This window comes from Dermochelys coriacea, chromosome 11, assembly GCF_009764565.3.
Source record: "Dermochelys coriacea isolate rDerCor1 chromosome 11, rDerCor1.pri.v4, whole genome shotgun sequence".
Taxonomy (NCBI): domain Eukaryota; kingdom Metazoa; phylum Chordata; order Testudines; family Dermochelyidae; genus Dermochelys; species Dermochelys coriacea.
Window position 1 is genome coordinate 17910970 of NC_050078.2, and position 26669 is coordinate 17937638.

At 41.4% G+C, this 26669-nt stretch overlaps 1 protein-coding gene across 2 annotated transcripts in view; it reads right to left on the bottom strand.

The window, feature by feature from the left end:
- Positions 1-26669, bottom strand: part of NCKAP5 (NCK associated protein 5) — a 644081-nt gene that overhangs the window by 529536 nt on the left and 87876 nt on the right. The gene's annotated exons all lie outside the window — the stretch shown is intronic.

The following is a 26669-nucleotide window of genomic DNA, read 5'->3' on the forward strand; positions in this document are numbered from 1 at the left end:
ATATAATTGAAGTTGACAATTTTGCTGACAGATTTCTTAAGTTACAAGAGCAGTTGTCAATGTTAGATACTAATTTGGTATCGCACTGATTTCTCAGATACAGTACTATCACATTAATGCCTTAACTGGCTTTACTGGAGAAATTAATTTTCAAATATGTACTCATTCTTTACGCTTTTTGGCTAGACTAGGAAGTTCACAGTCATGCGTGGTATGTTATCATAGTGAATAATACATACAAGATTCCTAGGAGAATTAATAATCCTCTTTAATCAAGCCTTTTAATAATTAAGATTTTAATTTTCAAGGGTAATTTGTCTGACCCCTCAAAACACATTCCTTATTACTCTACCATATGGATTTTGTGTTTTGGATAGGTGGAGACTCAATGATACTAGTTCAATAATTTGTTCAGAAGATCCTTCTCCTGAAGAAATTCCAAAGTATTAAATTGATAATATGCCGGCTAAAGATTTCAACTTGTAGAACAGGAAATCCGGCATGATTAATTCATTTATCTACTCTCCACTTTACACTTTACACAAATAAAATAAAATAGTATATGTTGTACAGGTATAGCACCTTTTCCCAGAATAGTCACAAAGCATTTTACAAACTCTGGCTAAGATCATGCAAACACTTAAGCATGTGCCTAACTTTATGCACAGGAATTGTCTTATTGAGTTCAATGGGTGTACGCATGTGAGTAAAGTATTCACATGTCTAAGTGTTTGCAGAACTGGGGGGAAGGGGCTTGGAAACCCATTCAAAACTCCTCATTCGTGCAAAACTCCTACTTGATCTAAAGAATCATGCACCTAGCTCAGGTGTGAAGGGAAACACATATGACACACTGGTCAACAATGGTAGGAAAGGGAAATTTTTGCTGAAGATACCACGTTCTGTCCCTACTCTTTCTAAAATTGTCATGGTATCCTTAGGAGTAAATTTTTAGACATTTTAGTGGGTCAGGTGCTAGCATTTTTGTACTGATTTAAATGAGTTGCAGGAGCAAATCTTAGTACATGTGATTAGAACAATTTAGAATATCTGATTACTGTCCAAAATGTTATTAGAAAAGACAACTAGATTTCCAAATAAATACTGCCTGTCGAATATCCATGTCAAATTGGCAGTCCACATAACAAAAACAAAGTGAAAAAATTAACGGAGTGTATCTGAATAACAAATACCTTTGAGGAACGCTCAATTTGCTTGCAGACATTCCATAAGCAGAAAAGAGGCAAAATTAATCGGATAGAACACTGTTGAAAATTATTCTCTCAGTTTTAGTAAATATTAATTCAGAGCCAAATCCTGCTGTCCTTAGTCAGTCCCCACCTGCCATCAGTGCAAGTCTGTGTTGGAATACGAATGGCAGGATTTAGCCCTATTTTAATTTATATAACAAATATATAATTGTATATAATTTTTTCAACAATTAATTGTTAAAGGATGGTCAAACCCCTACTGAAAGCCTCTGTTTGGATTATTTAAGGCCTATTTGGTAGATACATGGAGAAAAAAAGATGCTGTAGAGTCATTTTTCCCCCTTGGAGGTTAGGAAGTGATTCATAAAGTTCTCTTTGACCCAGGGCCAAATCCTGCTCTCAGTTACACCTGTACAACTGCACTGAAGTCAGTGAGGCCTTGATCTTGCAAAGATAATGTAATGGGACTACACACATTATGTAACATTATGTATATACACAAATATTTTCCGGATCGGGGCCTACAGGAGTGTCGTTCAACTCAAGCAGGTTCTCCATATTTGCTGGAATATATATTTCCAAGTATAGTTCAGCGATGATTGGTTCCTTGTAAACCATGATGTCCAAACAGAAATTATAAGATCCACCGCAGTAATTTGCCAGAAGTCCAAGGTGCCACAACTGACTTGCATTTTATCATGATTAATTATTTGCATTACAGTAGAGCCAGATGTTCCCATCCAAGATCAGGCCCTATTGTACTGAGCCTTGTACACACAACTACTGAGAACAGTCCCTGTCTTGAAGATCTTACAAGCTAAATAGACAAGACAGATGAAGAAAAAAAGTAGTATTATCCCCATTTTACAGGTGGGGAACTGAGGCACTGACTGAGACATTGAAATGAGCAAACCAAGCTTATGACAGTCAGAAAAAGAATGCAAATCTGTAGTCCTACTCTAGTGCTTAATTTCTTCTTGTCAATTTAACATACATTTTAAATAGGAAATGAACACAAAATATCTATTTGCTTAAAATTTTCCTCATCCTCAACTGGTTCTTAGAAATTACATGATAATCGAATTCACTAGCACTGAAAACAAAATATCAGGGTATTTGAGAGCAAAATAGGGTAAGGTCACTATGTGCTCTGACTTGCTCTCTTGAAGTAAACTTAAAATTAGATTTTAATTAGTCTTGTTCAGTTCCCGTTATATTAATTGTCAATATCTATGCTTTGGTATTATACATTTTACAGCATGATCATAGTCAGACAAAATATTTTTCTAATGACTAAAGGGAGGAGGAAATTGCAGTGAGTCCAAGAATTATATTATCCATCTGATTTGTTATCTTTTAAATGATAAAACACAATGCTTTTTAAAGGCTTTGATTTGAAAATGTGGTAAATGACAGGAGAGTATTTCCCTCGGTTTTGCTGCAATTAGTTCTAAGGTTGTGTTCTTGCAGTTGTAACACCCACTGAAGTCTTAAGAGTTCTCAGAAGTGATCTAATAGTCTCTGAAGCATTCAAAAAAGTTTAAAGGGCTATGGAGAATCTAAAAATCTCTATTTGCTAGTTGAAAGCTGAAATTTTAAAATAAGTGCATTTGTATTAATGGTTGGTAGACGTGCGCACTTGGAGACAGATTTTGATAATCTTGAGTGGCAATTTATGCCACAATAAATCCCATTAAAATCAATATTTCTAGATTCTAAGGGCTAGATTGTGGTTCCCTTTAATCATGTTAGAATGTACATTATTCCTCAACTACTCCTGCTGATTTCAATGAGAACACTTGAGAAGTAGAGTACTACTTTACGTGAGTAAGGGCATCAAAATCCAGCCCTAACTGAAATATCTGATCGAGGGCAAAGTGCTAACACTCTTGTTAAACAAAGTGATTCGCTGCAGTGCTGATCTTCTTATTTTAACTTTGCCTGTTTTTTTAAATTAGCAGGATTTTTTTAACAATTTACATATGTTTACATTCACATGGAAAATGTCATATTTAGCACTCAGCTTTTGATTTTAGCTTATCAGCCTCTGAGTAAATAATCCTGAGATGAACCATCATGATTTAACAAAGGATACTTGGGAGAATAACATGTCAAATCTTCTGGTCTTCTCAAGATAGTTAAGTCCCAAGCAAAAAAGAAAAGGAGTACTTGTGGCACCTTAGAGACTAACAAATTTATTTGAGCATAAGCTTTCGTGAGCTGTAGCTGTAGCTCACGAAAGCTTATGCTCAAATAAATTTGTTAGTCTCTAAGGTGCCACAAGTATTCCTTTTCTTTTTTGCGAATACAGACTAACACGGCTGCTACTCTGAAATCCCAAGCAGACTGTAAAGATCTAGAAAAGGATCTCGCAAAACTGGGTGACTGGGCAAGAAAATAGCAGATGAAATTCAATGTTGATAAATGCAAATATATAGTTCTTTGAAAACATCCACTCAATGTGCAGCAGCTGTCAAAAAAAGCGAACAGAATGTTGGGTATCATTAAGAAAGGGATAGATAAAAAGACAGAAAATATCATACTGCCTCTATATAAATCCATGGTACGCCCACATCTTGAATACTGCATGCAGATGTGGTCTCCCTATCTCAAAAAATATATACTGGAATTGGAAAAGGTTCAGAAGAGGGCAACAAAATATATTACAAGTATGGAACGGCTTCCGTATGAGGAGAGATTAATAAGAGTGGGACTTTTTAGCTTGGAAAAGAGACAATTAAGGGGGGATCTGACAGAGGTCTATAAAATCATGACTGGTGTAGAGAAAGTAAATAAGGAAGTGTTATTTATTCCTTCTCATAACACAAGAACTAGGGGTCACCAAATGAAATTAATAGGCAGCAGATTTAAAACAAACAACCAAAGAAAGTATTTTTTCACACAATGCACAGTCAACTTGTGGAACTTCTTACCAGAGGATGTTGTGAAGGCCAAGACTATAACAGGATTCAAAAAAGAACTAGATAAGTTCATGGAATATAGGTCCATCAATGGCTATTCGCCAGGATGGGCAGGAATGGTGTCCCTAGCCAGAATCTGGGAATGGGTGACAGGGCATGGATCATTTGATAATTACCTATTCCGTTCATTCTCTCTGGGGTACCTGGCATTGGCCACTGTCAGAGTACAGGATACTAGCTTAGACAGACCTTTGGTCTGACCCAGAATGGCTGTTCTTATGGTATGTTGTAGCAGAGCTGTTTCTTGGTCTTAGAGAACTTACAGTCTCAAATTCCAATTGTAGCTTGAATTTTCCAAATTAATTTTTCAAGTTGCACATCAATCTTCCCCCTTCCTCTGGCGTGCTGTATATATTTATAGAGAAAACAATGCATGTGGTAGTACTGTACAGGGCACCTGATTTAAAGTACAGTGGCAGCTGAGCACACATACACTTGTAGAACCAGAACTGGAGAACTTACAGTATAAAACAGACAGAACACAGGGATGTTAACTAAAGGATCATTCAGAGATGCTTTACAGAAATACTGAACTTATAGTCCCTTCACTGAGAAAATGGGGCACCAGAAACAAACCCTATTGCTGGGGACCCTTAGGAAACACACCATAGGGAACAATCCTGCAATGGCAGGCCAATGAACTGGATGATCCAAATAGGCCTTTTGGTATCTAACATCTATAATTCTAGGTTTCTTGAATAAGAAATATGCAGTGAATATTTTTCATTTTCATTTCTTGCAAACAGGTTCTGAAATTACTTGTCTGAGACTCTGCGTTTGTTATATTCAATTAGACCAACGGTCATTTGCCACAATGAATAGAAGTTTTCGTGAATTTTAAGGAGAGATATTGCACTAATTCCTTTGAAAGTCATTACCTATATTTCATAATTACAGAGGGCCAGACTCCCATCCTGAATCTCAAGATAAAATAAGTGGTGGAAAAGACAAAAAGTCCTATCTGAGCGTCACTACATCTGCAGAAACATGACTTTTTAGAGAGCTCCTCTACTCTTAGTGGCAGACCAAACCAATGCTACACATTATATGGAGGCTTGGAGCCATAACTCTGCATTGAACTAACACACTCATGAAGAAATTATTATACCCAATATCACTACGCTTGAGTGCAGAAACTTGTCTGTCCTCATAACCTATAAATCACTGTCACTTTCTAGGCCTGTAGCCAAAATCAGTGCTTAGGAGGCTATCCAGTGAAATCTCTCTTTTGTGACAACTCAAGGGATCAACAAAATTTTTTGTCTAGACATTAAATACAGATGTAAAAAATAGTACTGGGAACCTTTGGGACAAATGTGTTGCTTAAAAAAGGGAGTTGCTTCCTGGATAGCAGACCAGATTGTATGTTTCACTGTATATGCTAGCAGTTTTCAGAGGATTAATCACTATATTCTTCTGTAAAAATGAAAGTATATGATGGGTACTCCAGGAATCACTAATAGATTCATAATTAATTTAATAGGATGTGAGTTATGTAACAGTGTACAAGAAAAGAACATCATTAAGAGATGGTTTGTGTTTATTCAATACATTTATGAAATCTCAAGCTTGACTGGAAAGCCTTTCCTCTGGGCTATAAAAATCCATGTAGAAAACAAAACCTTGTCCTCTCATGGTTTTGCTTATCAATGCCATTGAGAAATCTATGCACTACAGAGGCCAAGTCCTGAAATCCATGAGAGATTTCCTGAGAAAGGACTGAGTGAGAATGCAGTAAGGACCTCAGAATTTTTCTCCATATTTTGAAGTAAACAAACAAATCAGAGAAAGTTGCCAAGGGATGTTAACTCTTCTGCCAACTAGGAACATCTTTCTAATCAAAAAGCTTTATGTCAGAGGCTCATGGAATGTTAGGGCAATAACTGGCTTTATCCACCCACATTTTGTGTTGGAAATTAAAATGGTACATTTATTGCATTTAGCTTACACCATGGTGGCAAGAGTAGGGGACAGAGGGGGCAAAGACAACACATTTTAAAAAATTATGTGTACCTGATATAGAAAAGTTTTCCATCAAGAGGGTTAAACTTAAACCAATAGTAAACCAGTCATATTCAGGAGTACTCACAGGCACTTCAATGAAGAGTTTAGACCAAGTTTACCTCCCTAATATTCACAGCACAGATTGCCTCCGAAATGCTGAGACTTAGAATGGGACCCTTCAGCTCTGCAGATTGCTCCATTTCCCCTAACAAGAAAAACTTAGAAACACTGGCAGCAAATCAGGGGTGGCTGATCGACCTGTTGACCACCTGGCTGGTGGAGGGGAGTTTTGTCTTGTTGGAGTCAATAGGAGTTGTACTCTGCACTGTGCAGAATGTAAACAAATGTAGACAGTGAGTAAAATTTTCAAAAGGGTCTGAAGTCCCATGGGAAATGAGCGAACCTAAGATATGTCATCATAGGGTAAGATAAAGTGTGTCCACTCATTTCATTCCCAGCAAGCAAATCACCCACTCCTGGAGTCCAATCTTTCTTAACCAGTTGGAAGACATGACACCAACTGTGAAGTGGAGGGTACCTAAGGGCTAGATTTACCCAAGTACAAAATATCCATGTGTAACACTGACGGACCCCAGTCATTGGTGAGCAGGATCAAACTTGGGGCCTCTGGAGCTTAGTGCATGAGCTTTTACTGCATGAGCTAAAAACCATCTGGCCCTTAGCTAAGGCTGTAGAGCAAACTCATTAATTTCCCTAAGAGGTCTCGGTGCCACTAGATGGGACAGAACACTACACCCAGAAGGTGTGTGGGTTACACATGCCAGGCCTTCTGCATCTCTTAAGCTTTGAAGATGAACAGCCTGATATAAGTTATAGTCATGGAGGGAGTCATTACAAACTCAGATAGCAAACTTCAATTATTGTATCAATATCCTCCCAAGCCTTCTCACGTCCTCTAAGTGTTTGACCCAGTTTTAGACACTCAGGGAGCTGGCAGTACAGAGCACCACCTGTCACCTGTGCAGCCTGAGGAATGTAGTCTAAACACTTGTGCCTCTTCAGTGCCTTTTGACACCCTTTACTTTCCATGCAATGGCTGCTGGATCCTTACTAGATTAAAGATCATTAGAGAACCATAGAGAACCCAAGTGGTACCTTATGCTCTGTGTATTATAAAGAATGCATAACAAATATGGTATGTGGATTTAGGCTTGATCCAAAGCCCACAGTCAATGGGAGGCTTTTTACTGACTTTAATGGACTTAGGACCTGGTCCTTAGCACTTTAGACATGACTGTAACTGAAGCATAAAGATAACAATAAGATAGTATAATTTTAATTGATATAATGATAAAAATAAAAGTGATATTAAAGCAATGCTAAGGGTACAGATAAACACATGCACTCCTATGCTCCCTTGCTGGACCATGGTGGGGGAAATCCATGTGGACTGAATCTCACATGAGAAAACAGGATTAGTTAATGCTGAAGCAGCACTCAGACTCCTGTCAGCTGCCATCTCAGACTCTCAGCCTGAAGCTCTGCAACTGAAAGGCAGCACAGCTAGAGATAAGCATGCTGTCAGAATTTGGATAGGGGTGAGGTCAGTGGTATAGTGGTAGAAATAGAAATGGGTGAACTAAACTAAACTAAACTCCATATTTCCTAAATGAGAAGTGGATAAACTCCATTTACCTGCGTTCTTCATCAACTGCACTATCCGGTCTGGGCAAGAAGTAACACAGAAGGGTTTCCCTCTGTGTTCATGACCAAGGATCTGCAAGACTGGAGCCAGGATTTCACACAGAGCCCTGACATTCCCTAGGTTTGCTTTACTCTACTGTCACCATATTCCCAACAGTCCCTTGTACAGAGAGGTACGGAACCCATTGGCCACACATCAAAACCCACATGGGTTTGGTATCAGTGTGTCGCCCTCTGCACATTCTTATCCTGAAAGACAACATAGAGGACATAAAAACCAAGAAATTTCTCAGTTAAAACTGCTATAATCTCTTTGAAACCTCCTTTTATCTATATATTTTAGAGCAGGGGTTCTCAAACTGGGGATTGTGACCTCTTGGGGGGTAACAAGGTTATTATATGGGGGTCATGAGCTGTCAGCCTCTACCCCCAAACCCTGCTTTGCCTCCAGCATTTGTAATAGTGTTAAATACACAAAAAGTGTTTTTAGTTTATAAGGGGGCGTGGGGCTCGCACTCATAGGTTTGCTGTGTGAAAGGGGTCACCAATAGAAAAGTTTGAGAAACACTATTTTAGACCATGCTGCATAAGAGATGCTGGACAATTTTCAGTAACATTAGGGAGAATCCGTATGGTAATTTCCCAATATGCAAGATATGACTATATCGTTAAAGATACCTGTAGTTGTATATGTTTATATTTATCTAACCAGATAGGTAGGTTTGCACTATGTGCCATCCCTTAGATTGTTCAACACGGCCCAGTGTTATAGAACGGTCTGTTAGGTAAACTATGTGAGCAACAATCTCTTGTCACACAGACCCAAGGTAAGGATTTGGTGGCAGAATTTCCTTGCTTTTGTGCATTAAAGTAAAATCTTTTAATACACACTTTTGTATATAAATGTCACATTCAAGCTCCTGAACCGAAATACATACATCTCCCTTTGGCTTCTGGTTTGTCAACGCCTTTTGCTTTGTCAACAGTGTGCAATCTGACTGGTGAGTGAAGGATAATCTAAACTATGATTTTAAATTTCTAAGCCTTCAGCTTTCCTAATTTGATACAGTCACTTCAGTCACGTCTCATTTAAGGATGCAAGAATGTAAATGTCTATGTTCTGCCAGAGGGGGAAAAAATACACTGTTTACAAAATGTTATAGCCATTAGTTTCACAGACATACTGTACCTAACTCGCAGCCAAATTCTGCCATCAGATAATGCTGTGTCATCTATAATTATGTGGGTGTAACTGAAGCGATAATTTAGTCCTTCAGTATTAAAAAGGGTGTGTGAATGTGTGTGTTTGTTTTCAAATGTTACAATAAGTGTTGTCAACAAAGTTGGTTGAAAAACAGAATGATTTTTTTGTGAAAATTTTGTTCCTTTTTTCCCCCTCAAACATTTTTTACGCAATTTTTTTTTGTCAACCAGCTCTAGCTGCCAAAAACAAATGAAATAAAGTAGTCAGCAAGGAGATTTGGACCCATTTTTAGCTAATTTCAGATCACAGATAATTTATCACTTCAAAAATTCTAAAAGAAACCTAGAACAATAATAAAACATAACAATCATTTTGCAGAGCAAATTTTCATTCCAAAATGATTTTCAAATTCTGGTGGAGTAAGTAGCATTATTCCCATTTTACTCAAAGGAAAAATGAGACAGCAAACCCAAAGCGACAAAGGACTCAATGTCAGACTGCGGTTAGGCCTGGTTCCCATTTCTGTGCTTAGAAGAACACAGGGCTATAATCTATATTTGTATAAATTTCCCAATTCAGAATGCAATCACATGATTCATATCCATATTTTGTCATCGTACAACAGCTCCATTCCAGTTAAAAACTCTTTTCCATCCCATCTCACATCAGTGACACAAGTTAAAATCTTACAACGGATGCAGGTGTTGACTGTACTGCTGGGAGGAAAATAGCTCTCATGCCCTGTCATAAATATAAATGGAAGGGTAAACACCTTTAAATCCCTCCTGGCCAGAGGAAAAACCCTTTCACCTGTAAAGGGTTAAGAAGCTAAGACAACCTCGCTGGCACCTAACCAAAATGACCAATGAGGAGACAAGATACTTTCAAAGCTGGAGGGGGCGGGAAACAAAGGGTTCTCTCTCTGTCTGTGTGTTGCTTTTTCCAGGACCAGAGCAGGAATGCAGGTCAGAACTCCTGTAAAGAGTAAATAAGCAATCTAGTTAGATATGCGTTAGATTCTGTTTTGTTTAAATGGCTGATAAAATAAGTTGTGCTGAATGGAATGTATATTCCTGTTTTTGTGTCTTTTTGTTACTTAAGGTTTACCCTAGAGGGATTCTCTATGTAGGGCTTGGGGGGAAAGACGTTTCCAAATGGGCTCTTTCCCTGTTATATTTGTTAGATGCTTGGTGGTGGCAGCAATAAGGTCCAGGGACAAAAGGTAAAAGAGTTTGTACCTTGGGGAAGTTTTAACCTAGGCTGGTAAAAATAAGCTTAGGGGGTTTTTCATGCAGGTCTCCACATCTGAGCGGCAGCGAACCAGCGGAGCAGCGGGGACAGCAGAGCAGCTCACAGCAGGAGTTTGCCTGGGACTGGTAAGTATCCGAGTGTGTGTGTTTGCTTGCTGAGGAAGTATTGGTGTGTGTGTTTGCTTGCTGAGGAAGTATCCGAGCGTGAGTTTGCTGGGAGGGCAGGGAGAGAGCCTGAGTGAGTGTCTGATTGGCTGCTAGCCTGCAGGGGGCGGGCATTAGGGTGTCTGTGTGTTTGCGTCAGGGAAGCCTGGCTGTTTGAAAATAGCCAGAGCCTCGCGAACCAGCTGAGCGGCAGCGAACCAGCGGAGCAGCGGGGACAGCAGAGCAGCTCACAGCAGGAGTTTGCCTGGGACTGGTAAGTATCCGAGTGTGTGTGTTTGCTTGCTGAGGAAGTATCCGAGCGTGTGTTTGCTGGGAGGGCAGGGAGAGAGCCTGAGTGAGTGTCTGATTGGCTGCTAGCCTGCAGGGGGCGGGCATTAGGGTGTCTGTGTGTTTGCGTCAGGGAAGCCTGGCTGTTTGAAAATAGCCAGAGCCTCGCGAACCAGCTGAGCAGCGGGGACAGCAGAGCAGCTCACAGCATGAGTTTGCCTGGGAGTTCGCCTGGAGTGAGCCCAGTGAGGCTTACATCTTGCCAACGTCTCTGAGGAAGCTCATAGTAGGTAGGTGATATGGAAGGGGGGGGTTCAGCTGTTGTGACCTGCACTGGATGTGCCATGTTTGTCTTTCTTCCACAGGACAGAAGCGACTTTGTCTGTACAAAGTGCAAGCTGGTCTCCATATTGGAAGAGAAGATTGAAGGTCTGGAGCAACAGGTAACGACCCTGCGTTGTATACGAGAGACTGAGGATTTTCTGGACCAAACTCAGGATAGCCTTCTAGGGGCACAAAGCTCTAAAGATATAGAGCAGGTTGCACAGAGGAGCCAAGAGGCCAGTGAAGAAGCTTGGCAACATGTGACCTCCAGAAGAGGTAAGCGGAATGTCCGGGTTCCAGTAACACAGACACAGGTAACTAACCGCTTTCATGTTCTCTCCACAGGTACCAATGCAGAGAGTGGACCAGATGATATGTCTGGGGGGAGAAAGCAGAAGGAGACCCCGCTGGTTGGGAGGCATGAGATGCGATGTCCTGAGGTTGGGGGTTCCACGACCACCACTCCCAAGAGGAGAAGGCGGGTGGTGGTGGTCGGGGACTCTCTCCTCCGGGGGACTGAGTCATCTATCTGCCGCCCTGACCGGGAAAACCGAGAAGTCTGCTGCTTGCCAGGGGCTAAGATTCGTGATGTGACGGAGAGACTGCCGAGACTCATCAAGCCCTCGGATCGCTACCCCTTCCTGCTTCTCCACGTGGGCACCAATGACACTGCCAAGAATGACCTTGAGCGGATCACTGCGGACTACGTGGCTCTGGGAAGAAGGATAAAGGAGTTGGAGGCGCAAGTGGTGTTCTCGTCCATCCTCCCCGTGGAAGGAAAAGGCCTGGGTAGGGACCGTCGAATCGTGGAGGTCAACGAATGGCTACGCAGGTGGTGTCGGAGAGAAGGCTTTGGATTCTTTGACCATGGGATGGTGTTCCATGAAGGAGGAGTGCTGGGCAGAGACGGGCTCCATCTTACGAAGAGAGGGAAGAACATCTTTGCCAGCAGGCTGGCTAACCTAGTGAGGAGGGCTTTAAACTAGGTTCACCGGGGGAAGGAGACCAAAGCCCTGAGGTAAGTGGGAAAGCGGGATACCGGGAGGAAGCACAGGCAGGAATGTCTGAGAGGGGAGGGCTCCTGCCTCATACTGGGAATGAGGGGCGATCAACAGGTTATCTCAAGTGCTTATATACAAATGCACAAAGCCTTGGAAACAAGCAGGGAGAACTGGAGGTCCTGGTGATGTCAAGGAATTATGACGTGATTGGAATAACAGAGACTTGGTGGGATAACTCACATGACTGGAGTACAGTCATGGATGGTTATAAACTGTTCAGGAAGGACAGGCAGGGCAGAAAAGGTGGGGGAGTAGCACTGTATGTAAGGGAGCAGTATGACTGCTCAGAGCTCCGGTACGAAACTGTGGAAAAACCTGAGTGTCTCTGGATTAAGTTTAGAAGTGTGTGCAACAAGAGTGATGTCATGGTGGGAGTCTGCTATAGACCACCGGACCAGGGGGATGAGGTGGATGAGGCTTTCTTCCGGCAACTCACGGAAGCTACTAGATCGCATGCCCTGATTCTCATGGGTGACTTTAATTTTCCTGATATCTGCTGGGAGAGCAATACAGCGGTGCATAGACAATCCAGGAAGTTTTTGGAAAGCATAGGGGACAATTTCCTGGTGCAAGTGCTAGGGGAGCCAACTAGGGGAAGCGCTTTTCTTGACCTGCTGCTCACAAACCGGGTAGAATTAGTGGGGGAAGCAAAAGTGGATGGGAATCTGGGAGGCAGTGACCATGAGTTGGTTGAGTTCAGGATCCTGACGCAGGGAAGAAAGGTAAGCAGCAGGATACGGACCCTGGACTTCAGGAAAGCAGACTTTGACTCCCTCAGGGAACAGATGGCCAGGATCCCCTGGGGGACTAACATGAAAGGGAAGGGAGTCCAGGAGAGCTGGCTGTATTTCAAGGAATCCCTGTTGAGGTTACAGGGACAAACCATCCCGATGAGTCGAAAGAATAGTAAATATGGCAGGCGACCAGCTTGGCTTAATGGTGAAATCCTAGCGGATCTTAAACATAAAAAAGAAGCTTACAAGAAGTGGAAGGTTGGACATATGACCAGGGAAGAGTATAAAAATATTGCTCGGGCATGTAGGAAAGATATCAGGAGGGCCAAATCGCACCTGGAGCTGCAGCTAGCAAGAGATGTCAAGAGTAACAAGAAGGGTTTCTTCAGGTATGTTGGCAACAAGAAGAAAGCCAAGGAAAGTGTGGGCCCCTTACTGAATGAGGGAGGCAAGCTAGTGACAGAGGATGTGGAAAAAGCTAATGTACTCAATGCTTTTTTTGCCTCTGTTTTCACTAACAAGGTCAGCTCCCAGACTGCTGTGCTGGGCAACACAAAATGGGGAAGAGATGGCCAGCCCTCTGTAGAGATAGAGGTGGTTAGGGACTATTTAGAAAAGCTGGACGAGCACAAGTCCATGGGGCCGGACGAATTGCATCCGAGAGTGCTGAAGGAATTGGCGGCTGTGATTGCAGAGCCCTTGGCCATTATCTTTGAAAACTCGTGGCGAACGGGGGAAGTCCCGGATGACTGGAAAAAGGCTAATGTAGTGCCCATCTTTAAAAAAGGGAAGAAGGAGGATCCTGGGAACTACAGGCCGGTCAGCCTCACCTCAGTCCCTGGAAAAATCATGGAGCAGGTCCTCAAAGAATCAATCCTGAAGCACTTAGAGGAGAGGAAAGTGATCAGGAACAGTCAGCATGGATTCACCAAGGGAAGGTCATGCCTGACTAATCTAATCGCCTTTTATGATGAGATTACTGGTTCTGTGGATGAAGGGAAAGCAGTGGATGTATTGTTTCTTGACTTTAGCAAAGCTTTTGACACGGTCTCCCACAGCATTCTTGTCAGCAAGTTAAGGAAGTATGGGCTGGATGAATGCACTATAAGGTGGGTAGAAAGCTGGCTAGATTGTCGGGCTCAACGGGTAGTGATCAATGGCTCCATGTCTAGTTGGCAGCCGGTGTCAAGTGGAGTGCCCCAGGGGTCGGTCCTGGGGCCCGTTTTGTTCAATATCTTCATAAATGATCTGGAGGATGGTGTGGATTGCACTCTCAGCAAATTTGCGGATGATACTAAACTGGGAGGAGTGGTAGATACGCTGGAGGGGAGGGATAGGATACAGAAGGACCTAGACAAATTGGAGGATTGGGCCAAAAGAAATCTAATGAGGTTCAATAAGGATAAGTGCAGGGTCCTGCACTTAGGATGGAAGAATCCAATGCACCGCTACAGACTAGGGACCGAATGGCTCGGCAGCAGTTCTGCGGAAAAGGACCTAGGGGTGACAGTGGACGAGAAGCTGGATATGAGTCAGCAGTGTGCCCTTGTTGCCAAGAAGGCCAATGGCATTTTGGGATGTATAAGTAGGGGCATAGCGAGCAGATCGAGGGACGTGATCGTTCCCCTCTATTCGACACTGGTGAGGCCTCATCTGGAGTACTGTGTCCAGTTTTGGGCCCCACACTACAGGAAGGATGTGGATAAATTGGAAAGAGTACAACGAAGGGCAACGAAAATGATTAGGGGTCTAGAGCACATGACTTATGAGGAGAGGCTGAGGGAGCTGGGATTGTTTAGTCTGCAGAAGAGAAGAATGAGGGGGGATTTGATAGCTGCTTTCAACTACCTGAAAGGGGGTTTCAAAGAGGATGGCTCTAGACTGTTCTCAATGGTAGCAGATGACAGAACGAGGAGTAATGGTCTCAAGTTGCAATGGGGGAGGTTTAGATTGGATATTAGGAAAAACTTTTTCACTAAGAGGGTGGTGAAACACTGGAATGCGTTACCTAGGGAGGTGGTAGAATCTCCTTCCTTAGAGGTTTTTAAGGTCAGGCTTGACAAAGCCCTGGCTGGGATGATTTAACTGGGACTTGGTCCTGCTTTGAGCAGGGGGTTGGACTAGATGACCTTCTGGGGTCCCTTCCAACCCTGATATTCTATGATTCTATGATCTGTACCCTAGAGTTCAGAGCGGAGAAGGAACCTTGACATGCTCCATGAAAATTTTCAAGATTTCAACAACTTTTCCCATTATGCATTAGCACTAAACCAAGACTTTTCAAAATGTTTCATACAAACCAGACAGAACACACATCACTCCAGAATAGGCAATAGCCCAATAGTTAGGGAACTCACCTGGGATATGGGAGACTGAGTTTAAATCCCTATTTTGCCTTACTCAGAGCAGAGACTTGAACCTGGGTCCCCCACAACTTAGGAAAGCACCATAAATGCTGGGCTTTTGAATACTCTGGGGTTATGTGTGTTCTCTTTCTCCACTTGTTTTGACAAGAAATTCCATCCTGAACATGAGAAATCTTCTTGATAAATCTCCCTGCAAAAAGTTTATGTTTTGACAAATTGGCATGTTTCTACAAAAAAAATTTCAGCAAAAAATTCCCAACCTAGCTCTAATTGCCAGCTATTGTTTCCATTGGAATTTATGCTCTTGGCTACTTTAAAGGATGATATACTGGTCCCTACTACTAAATTCTTTGACAGGACTGTATATTGAAAAAGCAAATTAAAAAAAATCAATAGAGTAAGGGAGATCCAGGCCTAGACACACATCAAATAGCAAAACCAAAGTTAATAACATGGCTCTAGCAAATGCTACAGGATCAGCATAGTCATGATCAAGTGGTGAACAGAAAGACACACATTCCTAAAGATTTCATTAGGTCAGTCCTACACTAAGAGCATGAAAGAAGCAAGACAAGTCACCTTAAGTTACCTCGTTTAGCATAATCCAACACTATTAATGCAAGCAGACATGACAAGTCACAACCTGATGTCTTGGCACAGAGAAAATAGGAAGAGACATCTTTCTGCAAAACCAGTCTAACACAGCTTCATTTTCTGAAAAGGTCCCCTTACTCAGAAAATATTTCGCTAGCTGGCTGCTATTTATACTTTCTTAGATAATTCTTGGTGTTAAATTACTTTATAAAATTGAGCCGTTTCCTTGAGCCAAAGGGTCAGAAGAATTCTAAATCTAGCATGTTTCTATTTAAAGCAGAGGCGCTCTCTCATCTGCTGTTCTCAAAACGTCAGTGACAGAAGAAAAGCACAAGGCAATTGGCCGCTGGAAGCACTGAGCATTAGAAGATGGCAAATCACCTCTGCCATTGCCATGTCTCTACCCTTGCTGTTCCTCTTCACGTGCCTCTCCCAGTGGAGCTGATGAGAGGTTACCCTGGTATTAAATTACCAGACTGCTAGTCAGGTCTGCCCAGAAGATAGATGTGAGATAACATAATAATACTTTGTCCTTAGAAAGCCCTGATTATCTCACTCAAGATTGCAAAGCATTTTAGGAAAATGGTGAAACTGAGGATATGTCTGTGCTGCAGCTGAATGTGTGCTTCTCAGCATGGGTAGACCAACACACACAAGCTCTGCTTGAGCCAGGACACTAATAATAGCAGTATAGCTGGGGTAGCATGAGCAGCCACTTGGGCTAGCTGCCCAATTACATTCCTGGGGGTCCGGGTGGATTTCTACGCAGGTGGCTATCCCAAGGTGCTGTCCATGCTATGCTTAGCTCCCCTTCCCTCCCCCCTGCTATTTTTAGCATGCTAGCTGAAACAAAGCTAGCACATGTCTGTATACTCTCATCAGTAAGCGTCCTTCCAGCTGCAGTGTAGACATACCCTGAAAAACAGAGATGAAGCTGCTTGTCCAGGGTTTTGTTTTAGCCTTGCATACTGATGAGGACCATTCTGGAGCCTTTGAAATTCTGGGTACTGAACAGTCCCATCTCTAATGTAAAGATGTAAATCAAGTTCATAGTGGCATCTCCCTCTCTAACTGCTGGAGGAAAGCGTGTATCCTACCAACCCTACTGCACCTGCTCTAGTGATTACTTTTAGCCCTGCTTTATAAAGGATCATTCAACAGCGTAATGGCAGAATAAGAAAATAAGATACTACTACTGGCATCAAATTTATAAGAGGCAAGAAGCAGAAGTCACAGAGAACAATTAATAGATTCCAAAGCTGAAAGGGATCACTGTGATCACTTAGTTTGACCTCCTGAATAACACAGGCCATAGAACTTCCTGAAATAATTTGTTTGAATTAGATGTCTTTTAGAACATCCAATATTAATTTAAAATTTGCCAAGGATGGAGAATCCACCACAAGCCATGTTACACTGTTCCAGTGGTTAATTACTGTTACTCTTAAAATGCCACAGTTTCATTTCCTTTCATTAGGCAAGTGTGTATGCAGAAGCACATACATCCCTATACATCCCAAAATCTGATCAGTCCTAATGACTGTTCATACTTATCTCTTGCTCCCATAAATAAATTAAGCTCATCCCCCTGCCACATTGGATTGTATGTGAGAGAAACCTCCCATAGCAGGCAGGAAAATTCTGCTAATTTCCACTTTGGAATTTCCTCTGAATCACTTCCTGGTGGGAAGGGCTTGTAGGATTTGCTTTTATTGGAGTGGAAGGGGATTCCATCTCCTAACCTGTGGATAACCAACATCTACAAAGATCTTGGGACCCCTGCATTCAGCAGAGCATCCTCTTGGAAGCCAAATACCTCCATACAGCACCCTTGATTCCTCTTCCCCTCACAGTATAAAGGCTCCCAGAGAAGCTGTGCTTTCTTGCAGCACCACCTTCCATTGACTACATCAAACCTCTCTACCACCCCCACCTTCTCAAAGTACCATACAAGGAATATACTGCACACCTGACATCCAGATGTGTTTTCAACTGGAAATCCATACATGTCTGAAGGAATATGCCACAGAAAGTAGCTGCTCCATGTTTGTTTTCTACTCCCAAAGTTGCAGAACCCTGACCCCAAAGAAAGGCCTCCATGATGGCTGGTCATTAGTCATGCTCACCTCCACCTCTCAGACCTCCTGATCTGACAGATATATTGCTACCTCCCATTGTACAGTCACATGTACCTAGTCATTCATTGACTATGTAGCAGAGCTGTTACCCTGAAATGTACATGTCCCAAAAATTACAACACCGAGATACTACAGTTATTCCCTGATCACAGTGTAGGGAACTGTTGTGATATCATAAATACCACTGAGCAATGACTTTACTTTGGATGCACCTGGAAGGTGGTGTAGGTTGAAGAGCAGGGATATACTACATCTGGTGATGCTGGTGTCCATTTGGCATTGTTCAGTCCGATTCAATGATCCATTTAGTCATCTGTTTGTTTTTTTAAAATAACATTATATTTTTTCCCTGACAATTTACACATGTGGGAACACAAAGCTGGCAGGGACATGCTGAATTATAAAATGAAGATGGGACAAAGCTAAGTTCCTGTCTGGCCACTCCACCAATGTGTTTTTACATAATTGGTTGCTTTGGTACTATTGCTTGCACCTCTTTCATCTCTGTTATTTCCTCTAGTATGCAATGCAAAATAGTGCATGCTTTAAAGTGCCAAATCTTCACCCATTCACATCGTTTCCCTTTCAGAATCAGGCAAAGGCCTTTTTTGAACAAACTACTTAACTTGGAACTTAAAAGTTTTATAAAATATCAAGAAAACGAGCAAATATTGCAAGGCAAGAACTTTTTCCTTGTGAAATTTATAAATTTTAATGGAATGTTACATGAATGTGCATTACTTCCCTCTACTGGATGGATGCAGACATACAAGATTTATTATTATTAAATTATCATTATTATTATTCTCTTGCCCTCTAGTGGCTGAGGTACATAGAGATTACAAGTCCCGTTACTGACAACATGAGAAGAACTCCTTTAAATCAAGTGTTATAGGCTTTAGTTATAAGCCTTTTAAATCCAAAGTTCACAAATTCTATTTTCCATACAGAATTAAATTGTTTTAACTGGAAGTTTGAGTACTTGTGCATTTGTGAAGAATTTTTCTTTTTCTCAACCAAGTTTAAAATTTAACTTGGGCATTGATTTGATCTTCAGAGACAAAAAACTATTTTAAAAGTAAGCAGTATTTTTCTTAAATATATTTTGCCAAAAACATACATTTCAAAGACAGCTGCTCACGGAGTCATATGTTCGGTGTAATTCTTCCTTTTGCTATTTCATCTTTTGTGAAGTTTGAGCTATAGCTTTTGCATCAAGTATGATTACATTTTTGAAAAACCAGAATTCAGGCAATGACAGCTTTGTTACTTGTTTGTCTCAGAAATATTTGCTACAAAGGACAAGACTGCACCAAAGAAAATTGCAAGGGAACCAGAACATTCAATATGTTTTTGATTGCTTTATGGAATACTACATCTGGAGTGAGCATTTGATAAAACAACATTCTGAAGTCATGCTCCCCAGAAGAATGCTTCAGTTCACTAACAAACGCTGGATCTTATCTATTTCTGCCAGAGTTTGAGGCTGTCTAAAGAAAGGCTTGAATCTTCTTGACTCCATCATTTCATTGTATCCCAACAATTGCACAGAACTCAACAATACTCTTTGCTTTGACAGTCAATATTGTTAATTGAAAGTTTAAAGAAGCGAGGATTATATTGTAAATTTGGCAACACTGAAGGATAAAGAAATGCTGCATTCAGACATATCCCTCAAAGTGCTCTCTCAAAACAGCAGGATTAGGGAACAAGGTCAAGTTGCTGACATCCATAGTCAGGTTGTTCAGATCATTTAGGGAAAAAGCAGCTGTGAGACTTATTATACTCATCATCATTCAACATTGTAATGGAATGTTATGTTGAAAAGATAAGACCGGTTCCAGAGAGGAAAATGAATTTAATGGGAAATATTATATATGGTATGTGGCAAGATTTCAACCTTTAGACTCTGCATATTCAAAGAGCTAAAAGCTAATTGCTGGCCTTTACCTGAATACTGATGCACCATGCAATATGAAAATAGTTTCTCTTTGTGGCATCTCTTGCCCACACTAAAGTAGGGGAAAAAAATAGAAAATTTAAACAGCCAGGAGATTCTACATGGATGCAGAGAAGTTAATTATCTATTAGAAACTGAATTTCTTTGCCTGGCTCTGGAGGAGAACAGAGAAGAGGCCCAGAAGCATCCAAATTAAACTTGAATGAATTGTTCTTGTAATTTAATTCACTTATTTATTGATGAATGATAACTTCCCCAAAACACACACTGACCTCCTTGGGAACAGGATCAGTGCTATGGGTTCCCAACAGAGCTAACCAGAGCAGAATTGAAGCTTCTGATTGAAAATTAAATATTTGACGACTCTCCTTGATCCCTCCTTCCTTGACCTCTAATGTCCTATATAGGATGAGCCTCAATGGACATAGTCACCTTGCTACAACAACAAACATTCAAAACTCCCTGCACAATCAGCTGTATTTATTTGTTACTTACAACTGACCAAACAGTACCATAGACTCTCTATGGACAAAAAATTCAAGCTTGATTAATAAAAGGATAGCAGTAGGAATATACTACCGACCACCTGACCAGGACAGTGATTGTGAAATGCTCAGGGAAATCAGAGAGACTATAAAAATAGACAACTTAATAATCATGGGGGATTTCAACTATCCCCAAATTGACTGGATCCATGTCACCTCAGGACATGATACAGAAATAAAGTTTCTAGACATAGAAATCATAGAGTCATAGAAGATTAGGGTTGGCAGAGACCTCACAAGGTCATCTAGTCCAATCCCCGTGCAAAGCAGGACCAACCCCAACTAAATCATCCCAGCCAGGCTTTGTCGAGCGAGGCCTTAAAAACCTCTAAGGGTGGAGATTCCACCATCTTCCTAGGTAATCCATTCCAGTGCTTCACCACCCTCCTAGAGAAATTTTTTCCCCTAATATTTAAAAAAACCTATTTCACTAGGAGGGTGGTGAAGCACTGGAAGCACTAGACATTAATGTCTGCTTTTTGAAGCAGCTAGTCCTAGAAACCAGAAGTGGAGCACAGGATCTGGCCCAAGAGGTGATTATAGCTGAACTGCTTGTTAATACAGACCATAACATAATTAAATATAAGATCCTTGTCGGGGGTGGGAGGGGATACCAAAGAAGCATACTACAGTAGCATTTAACTTCAGAAAGGGGAGCTACACAAAAATAATAAGGCTAGTTAAAAGGAAATTGAAAGGAACAGTCATAAGATTGAAATGCCTGCAAGCTGCATGGAAACATTTTAAAAACACCACAAAAAGAGGCTGAAATTAAATGTATACCTGCAAATTAAAAAGAACAGTAAAGGGAACAAAAAAATGCCACCATGGCTAAACAGAGTAAAAGAAGCGGTTAGAGGCAAAAAAGGATCCTTTAAAAATTGGAAGTCAAATCCTACTGAGGAAAATAGACAGAAGCATAAACTATAGCAAACTCTAGCAAGTTAAGTGTAAAAGTATAATTAGGTAGGCATAAAAGGACTTGAAAAGCAACTAGCAAAAGACTCAAACACTAACAGCAAAAAAATGTCTAAGTACATCAGAAGTAGGAAACCTGCCAAACAATCACTGGGGCCAATGGACAATTGAGGTGCTAAAGGAGCATTCACAGAAGATACGGCCATTGTGGAGAAGCTAAATACTTCTTTGCATTGGTCTTCACAGCACAGGATGTAAGAGTGATTTCCAGAACTGAGTCATTCTTTTTAGGTGCAAGATGTGAGGACCTATCTCAGATTGAGGTGGCAGTAGAGGTGGTTTGGAAGCAAATTGACAAACGAAACAGTAATAAGTCATCGGGACCAGATGGTATTCACCCAAGAGTTCTGAAGAAACTCAGATATGAAACAGCAGAACTAACTGTGGTATGTAACCTAACGTTTAAAGCAGTCTCTATACCAGATGACTGGAAGATAGCTAATGTGACACCAGTTTTTAAACAAGCCCTCAGAGGTGAGTACAGGCTAGTAAGCCTGAATTCAGTACCAGGCAAATTGGTTGGAACTATAGTAAAGAATAAAATTATCAGATACATAGATGAATATAATGTGTTGGGGAAGAGTCAACACGGCTTTTGTAAAGGGAAATCATGCCTCATCAATCTATTAGAATTATTTCAGGGGATCAAGAAATATGTGAAGAAGGGTGATCCAGTGGATATAGTGTACTTGAACTTTCAGAATGCCTTTGATAAGGTACCTCAGCAAGACTCTTATGCAAAGTAAGTAGTCATGGGATAACAGGGAAGGTCCGATTATGGATCAGTAACTGGTTAAAAGACAGCAGAAAAAGGGTAGGAATAAATGGTCGGTTTTGAGAATGGAGAGAAGTAAACAGCCGTATCCCACAGGGATCTGTACTGGGACCAGTGTTGTTCAGCCTACTCATAAGTGATCTGGAAAAAGGGGGAAAACAGTGAGATTGCAAAGTTTGCAGATAAAACAAAATTATTCGGGATAGTCAAAGCCAAAGCAGACTGTGAAGAGTTACAAAAGGATCTCACAGAACCGGGTGACTTGGTAAGAAAATGGCAGCTGAAATTCAGTGTTGACAAATGCAAAGTAAAGGATATTGGAAAATGTAATCCCAACTATACATACAAAATGATGGGGTCTAAATGAGCTGTTACCACTCAAGAAAGAATCTTGGAGTCATTGTGGATCGTTCTCTGAAAACATCTGCTCCATGTGCAGTGGCAATCAAAAAAGCTAACAAAATGTTAGGAATCATTAGGAAAGAGATAGATAATAAGACAGTAAATATTACAATGCCATTAGATAAACCTATGGTATGTCCACACTTTGCCTACTGTGTGAAGTTTTGGTGACCCCATCCCGAAAAAGATAGATCAGAAATGGAAAAGGTAGAGAGAAAGGCAACCAAAATGATTCAGGCCATGAAACAGCTTCCATCTGAGGAGAGATTAAAAAGACTGGGACTGTTCATCTTAGAAAGGAGATGACTAAAGGGGGGGGATATGATAGAGGTCTATAAAATCATGACTGGAGTGGAAAAAGTGACTAAGGAAGTGTTATTTACCCCTTCACATAACAAAAGAATCAGGGGTCACCCAATGAAATTAACAGGAAGTGGGTTTAAAACAAACAAAAGGAAGTACTTCACACAATGCACAGTCAACATGTGGAACTCGTTGCCAGGGATGTTGTGAAGGTCAAATTTATAAATGGATTAAAAAAAGAACTAGATAAATTCATGGAGGACAAGTCCATCAATGATATTAGCCAAGATGGTCAGGGATGCAACCCCATGCTCTGGGTGTCCCTGAGCCTCTGACTGCCACATGCTGGAACTGGATGACAGGGGATGGATTACTTGATGATTGCCCTGTTTTATTTATTCCCTTTGAAGCAACTGGCATTGGCCACTGTTGGGAGAGAGGATAATGGGTTAGATGGATCTGATCCAGTATGGCCATTAGGTTCTCCTCCTACCCAAAGGTACCCCCAGGCAACCCAGTAGGATTTCAGTGGGGTTGCACGTGTATACATGGGCACAGAATGTGGCCTTACAGTTTGACCCAGTCTGCAGCAGTTCTGCATGTTACGCTTCCAGTGAAGTCACTGGGAGTTGTACACATGAAACAGCTGCAGCATCAGCAGCATTGGGAGCCTATAGCAGGCAAATTTCAGAGTAGCAGCCGTGTTAGTCTGTATTCGCAAAAAGAAAAGAAGTACTTGTGGCACCTTAGAGACTAACAAATTTATTAGAGCATAAGCTTTCGTGAGCTACAGCTCACTTCATCGGATGCATTTGGTGGAAAAAACAGAGGGGAGATGATGGCTTATCTTAAGTGATCACTCTCCTTACAGTGTGTATGATAAACCCATTGTTTCATGTTCTCTGTGTGTGTATATCAATCTCCCCTCTGTTTTTTCCACCAAATGCATCCGATGAAGTGAGCTGTAGCTCACGAAAGCTTATGCTCTAATAAATTGGTTAGTCTCTAAGGTGCCACAAGTACTCCTTTTCTTATAGCCGGCAAAGAGTTCCAAGGGAGCAGCTAAAGGCAATACACAGATATTGAGGAGGAAGGTCTCAGGTGGGAAAAGTTAATGAACTTAGTTCAAAGTCACATCGAGAAATAACAGTACCTGACTTGTAAGGAAATGCTTTTTCATTTTTTTTCTGGAACTTGTAGCAACCTGACATTTCTTAAAGGTATAAAATGCAAAGTGAATTTAGTGTAAAAATGTACATTTAAATAATCCAAGACAATAAAATAAGACAGCTGCCGCTAGGAAATTCAAATTAACAGTCACATCTCCAACCTTAATAAACTGTTGGCGTGGTTTTCTTTGCCAACAATGGTGCAAGGTGAAGCTGGAGGCATTTGTTCTTCTCTCAGTAATTGCATGCACGTAGCTCTCACCTACACATCTTCTTCTCCTTGACACAAAACTAACTTCTGAAGGCCCACCTGTTCCACAAAGCATTCCAGCTAGAAAGGCCACCCATCACTCTGTTTATTCACTGTATCATATTCAGGCTCTTATGTCTGTAAGATCCTTAGGGCAGTGATTAGTTTTTTATTTAGCACATTTTACATTATATAATGTGTAGCGTATGCTTATGATGCTCTATCTATTATAGCAGATTTGTATCTGGTGGACCCAGCCGTGTAGAATCATAGAATCATAGAATATCAGGGTTGGAAGGGACCCCAGAAGGTCATCTAGTCCAACCCCCTGCTCAAAGCAGGACCAAGTCCCAGTTAAATCATCCTAGCCAGGGCTTTGTCAAGCCTGACCTTAAAAAACCTCTAAGGAAGGAGATTCTACCACCTCCCTAGGTAACGCATTCCAGTGTTTCACCACCCTCTTAGTGAAAAAGTTTTTCCTAATATCCAATCTAAACCTCCCCCATTGCAACTTGAGACCATTACTCCTCGTTCTGTCATCTGCTACCATTGAGAACAGTCTAGAGCCATCCTCTTTGAAACCCCCTTTCAGGTAGTTGAAAGCAGCTATCAAATCCCCCCTCATTCTTCTCTTCTGCAGACTAAACAATCCCAGCTCCCTCAGCCTCTCCTCATAAGTCATGTGCTCTAGACCCCTAATCATTTTTGTTGCCCTTCGCTGTACTCTTTCCAATTTATCCACATCCTTCTTGTAGTGTGGGGCCCAAAACTGGACACAGTACTCCAGATGAGGCCTCACCAGTGTCGAATAGAGGGGAATGATCACGTCCCTCGATCTGCTCGCTATGCCCCTACTTATACATCCCAAAATGCCATTGGCCTTCTTGGCAACAAGGGCACACTGCTGACTCATATCCAGCTTCTCGTCCACTGTCACCCCTAGGTCCTTTTCCGCAGAAACCTTTTCCGTGTACTGCTCTTTGTTGTTTCTATCGCATGCTGAACATTATTTCAACATAATGAGCCAAATGTAGGAGCCATACTGTGTAAGTATGTGCACTCCCCAAGAAAATCTCTGGGTTAAATTCATTGGTGATGTAAGCTACATGTTAGGCGTGACTGGGTTTGAAAACTACTGTATGTGGCAAAGTAATGTAACTTGCACTGCCTTGACATTTCTTGAGTATGCAAAATAAGTGCAGTTTGCTGTTAATCTCATTCACCAAGACTTTTCCCACTACTTGCCTTTGACATGGACATTTCGCAAACCTATCTGCATGTTTAACACCCACAGTTTAACAGTAGATCTGTGCTAGTTATATTACTTTAATACTTATACCCGCCAAATAAAATTGAACCATGTCACTGCTGAATTTGGTCCTGTCATTGGTGTTATTTCTTTCTCTCTCTCTCTTTTAAAAAGAAACACATTATGGGAAGTGCAAAGACACATATTACTCCTCTAAGAACTATAAAGCAGCTCCTCTCCCATGTAAACAGGGGATGAAATCTATATTTTACAAAAAACAGGTCATAATGTCTGTTTAGGTCCCCACTGCTTCCATTTGAGCCAGAGTCTCCCTCTGCATGGAACAGGAATATGGAGGCAGAGCCCTCTCCCGCAACACACACACACACAATCCAGTGGAAAGTCATGGAGGCAGCACCACAGCTTTCTTTCCCCGTCATTAGGAGTCTGAGGAAGTCCCGCTGTGCAAATAGGGCTCTGTCAGTTCCAGTCTGAAGGGGAAGGGGGCATGCTATAGGGATATGCCCCTCCAAATTTCAAGCTGGAACCCATTTTAGTGAATGCTGTCTCCATCTCTGCATCTTCTGCTCCCAACAGTCAGGAGTTACAGAAGGTTGGAATCACCTGCATTTTCATGATGGAACTTCTGGCACTGTGGGGTTTGAATATTGCACAAGATAAAAAACCCTTTTCCTCCAAGACACTGCAACAGTAAATCCACCAGCGTTTTTCTACAGGAGAGGAATAATTTCCCATAACAAATACTATAACCTGCACCTGTACTTTCAATCCCTATGGTAAGTAGAGGCATATATAAGCTGAAGACATTTTTAAAAAAAGCTACTCAACAAGCACAGTAACCAGTTTTCAAAAGCTAGTATTAAATGCTCAAGCCTTTATTTATTTATCTTATAAGGATAAAATAACCACAGACAGAGGGACACTGCCAAGATTTCACCTCAAGAAGAAAGTGGCATTATTGGGCTACAAGGCCAAGACTCTCCTCTGATTTACATCAGTGTAAGCCTGGAGTAACTTCACTGGAGTTAACATGCAGTTTAAAGACAGGTTCAG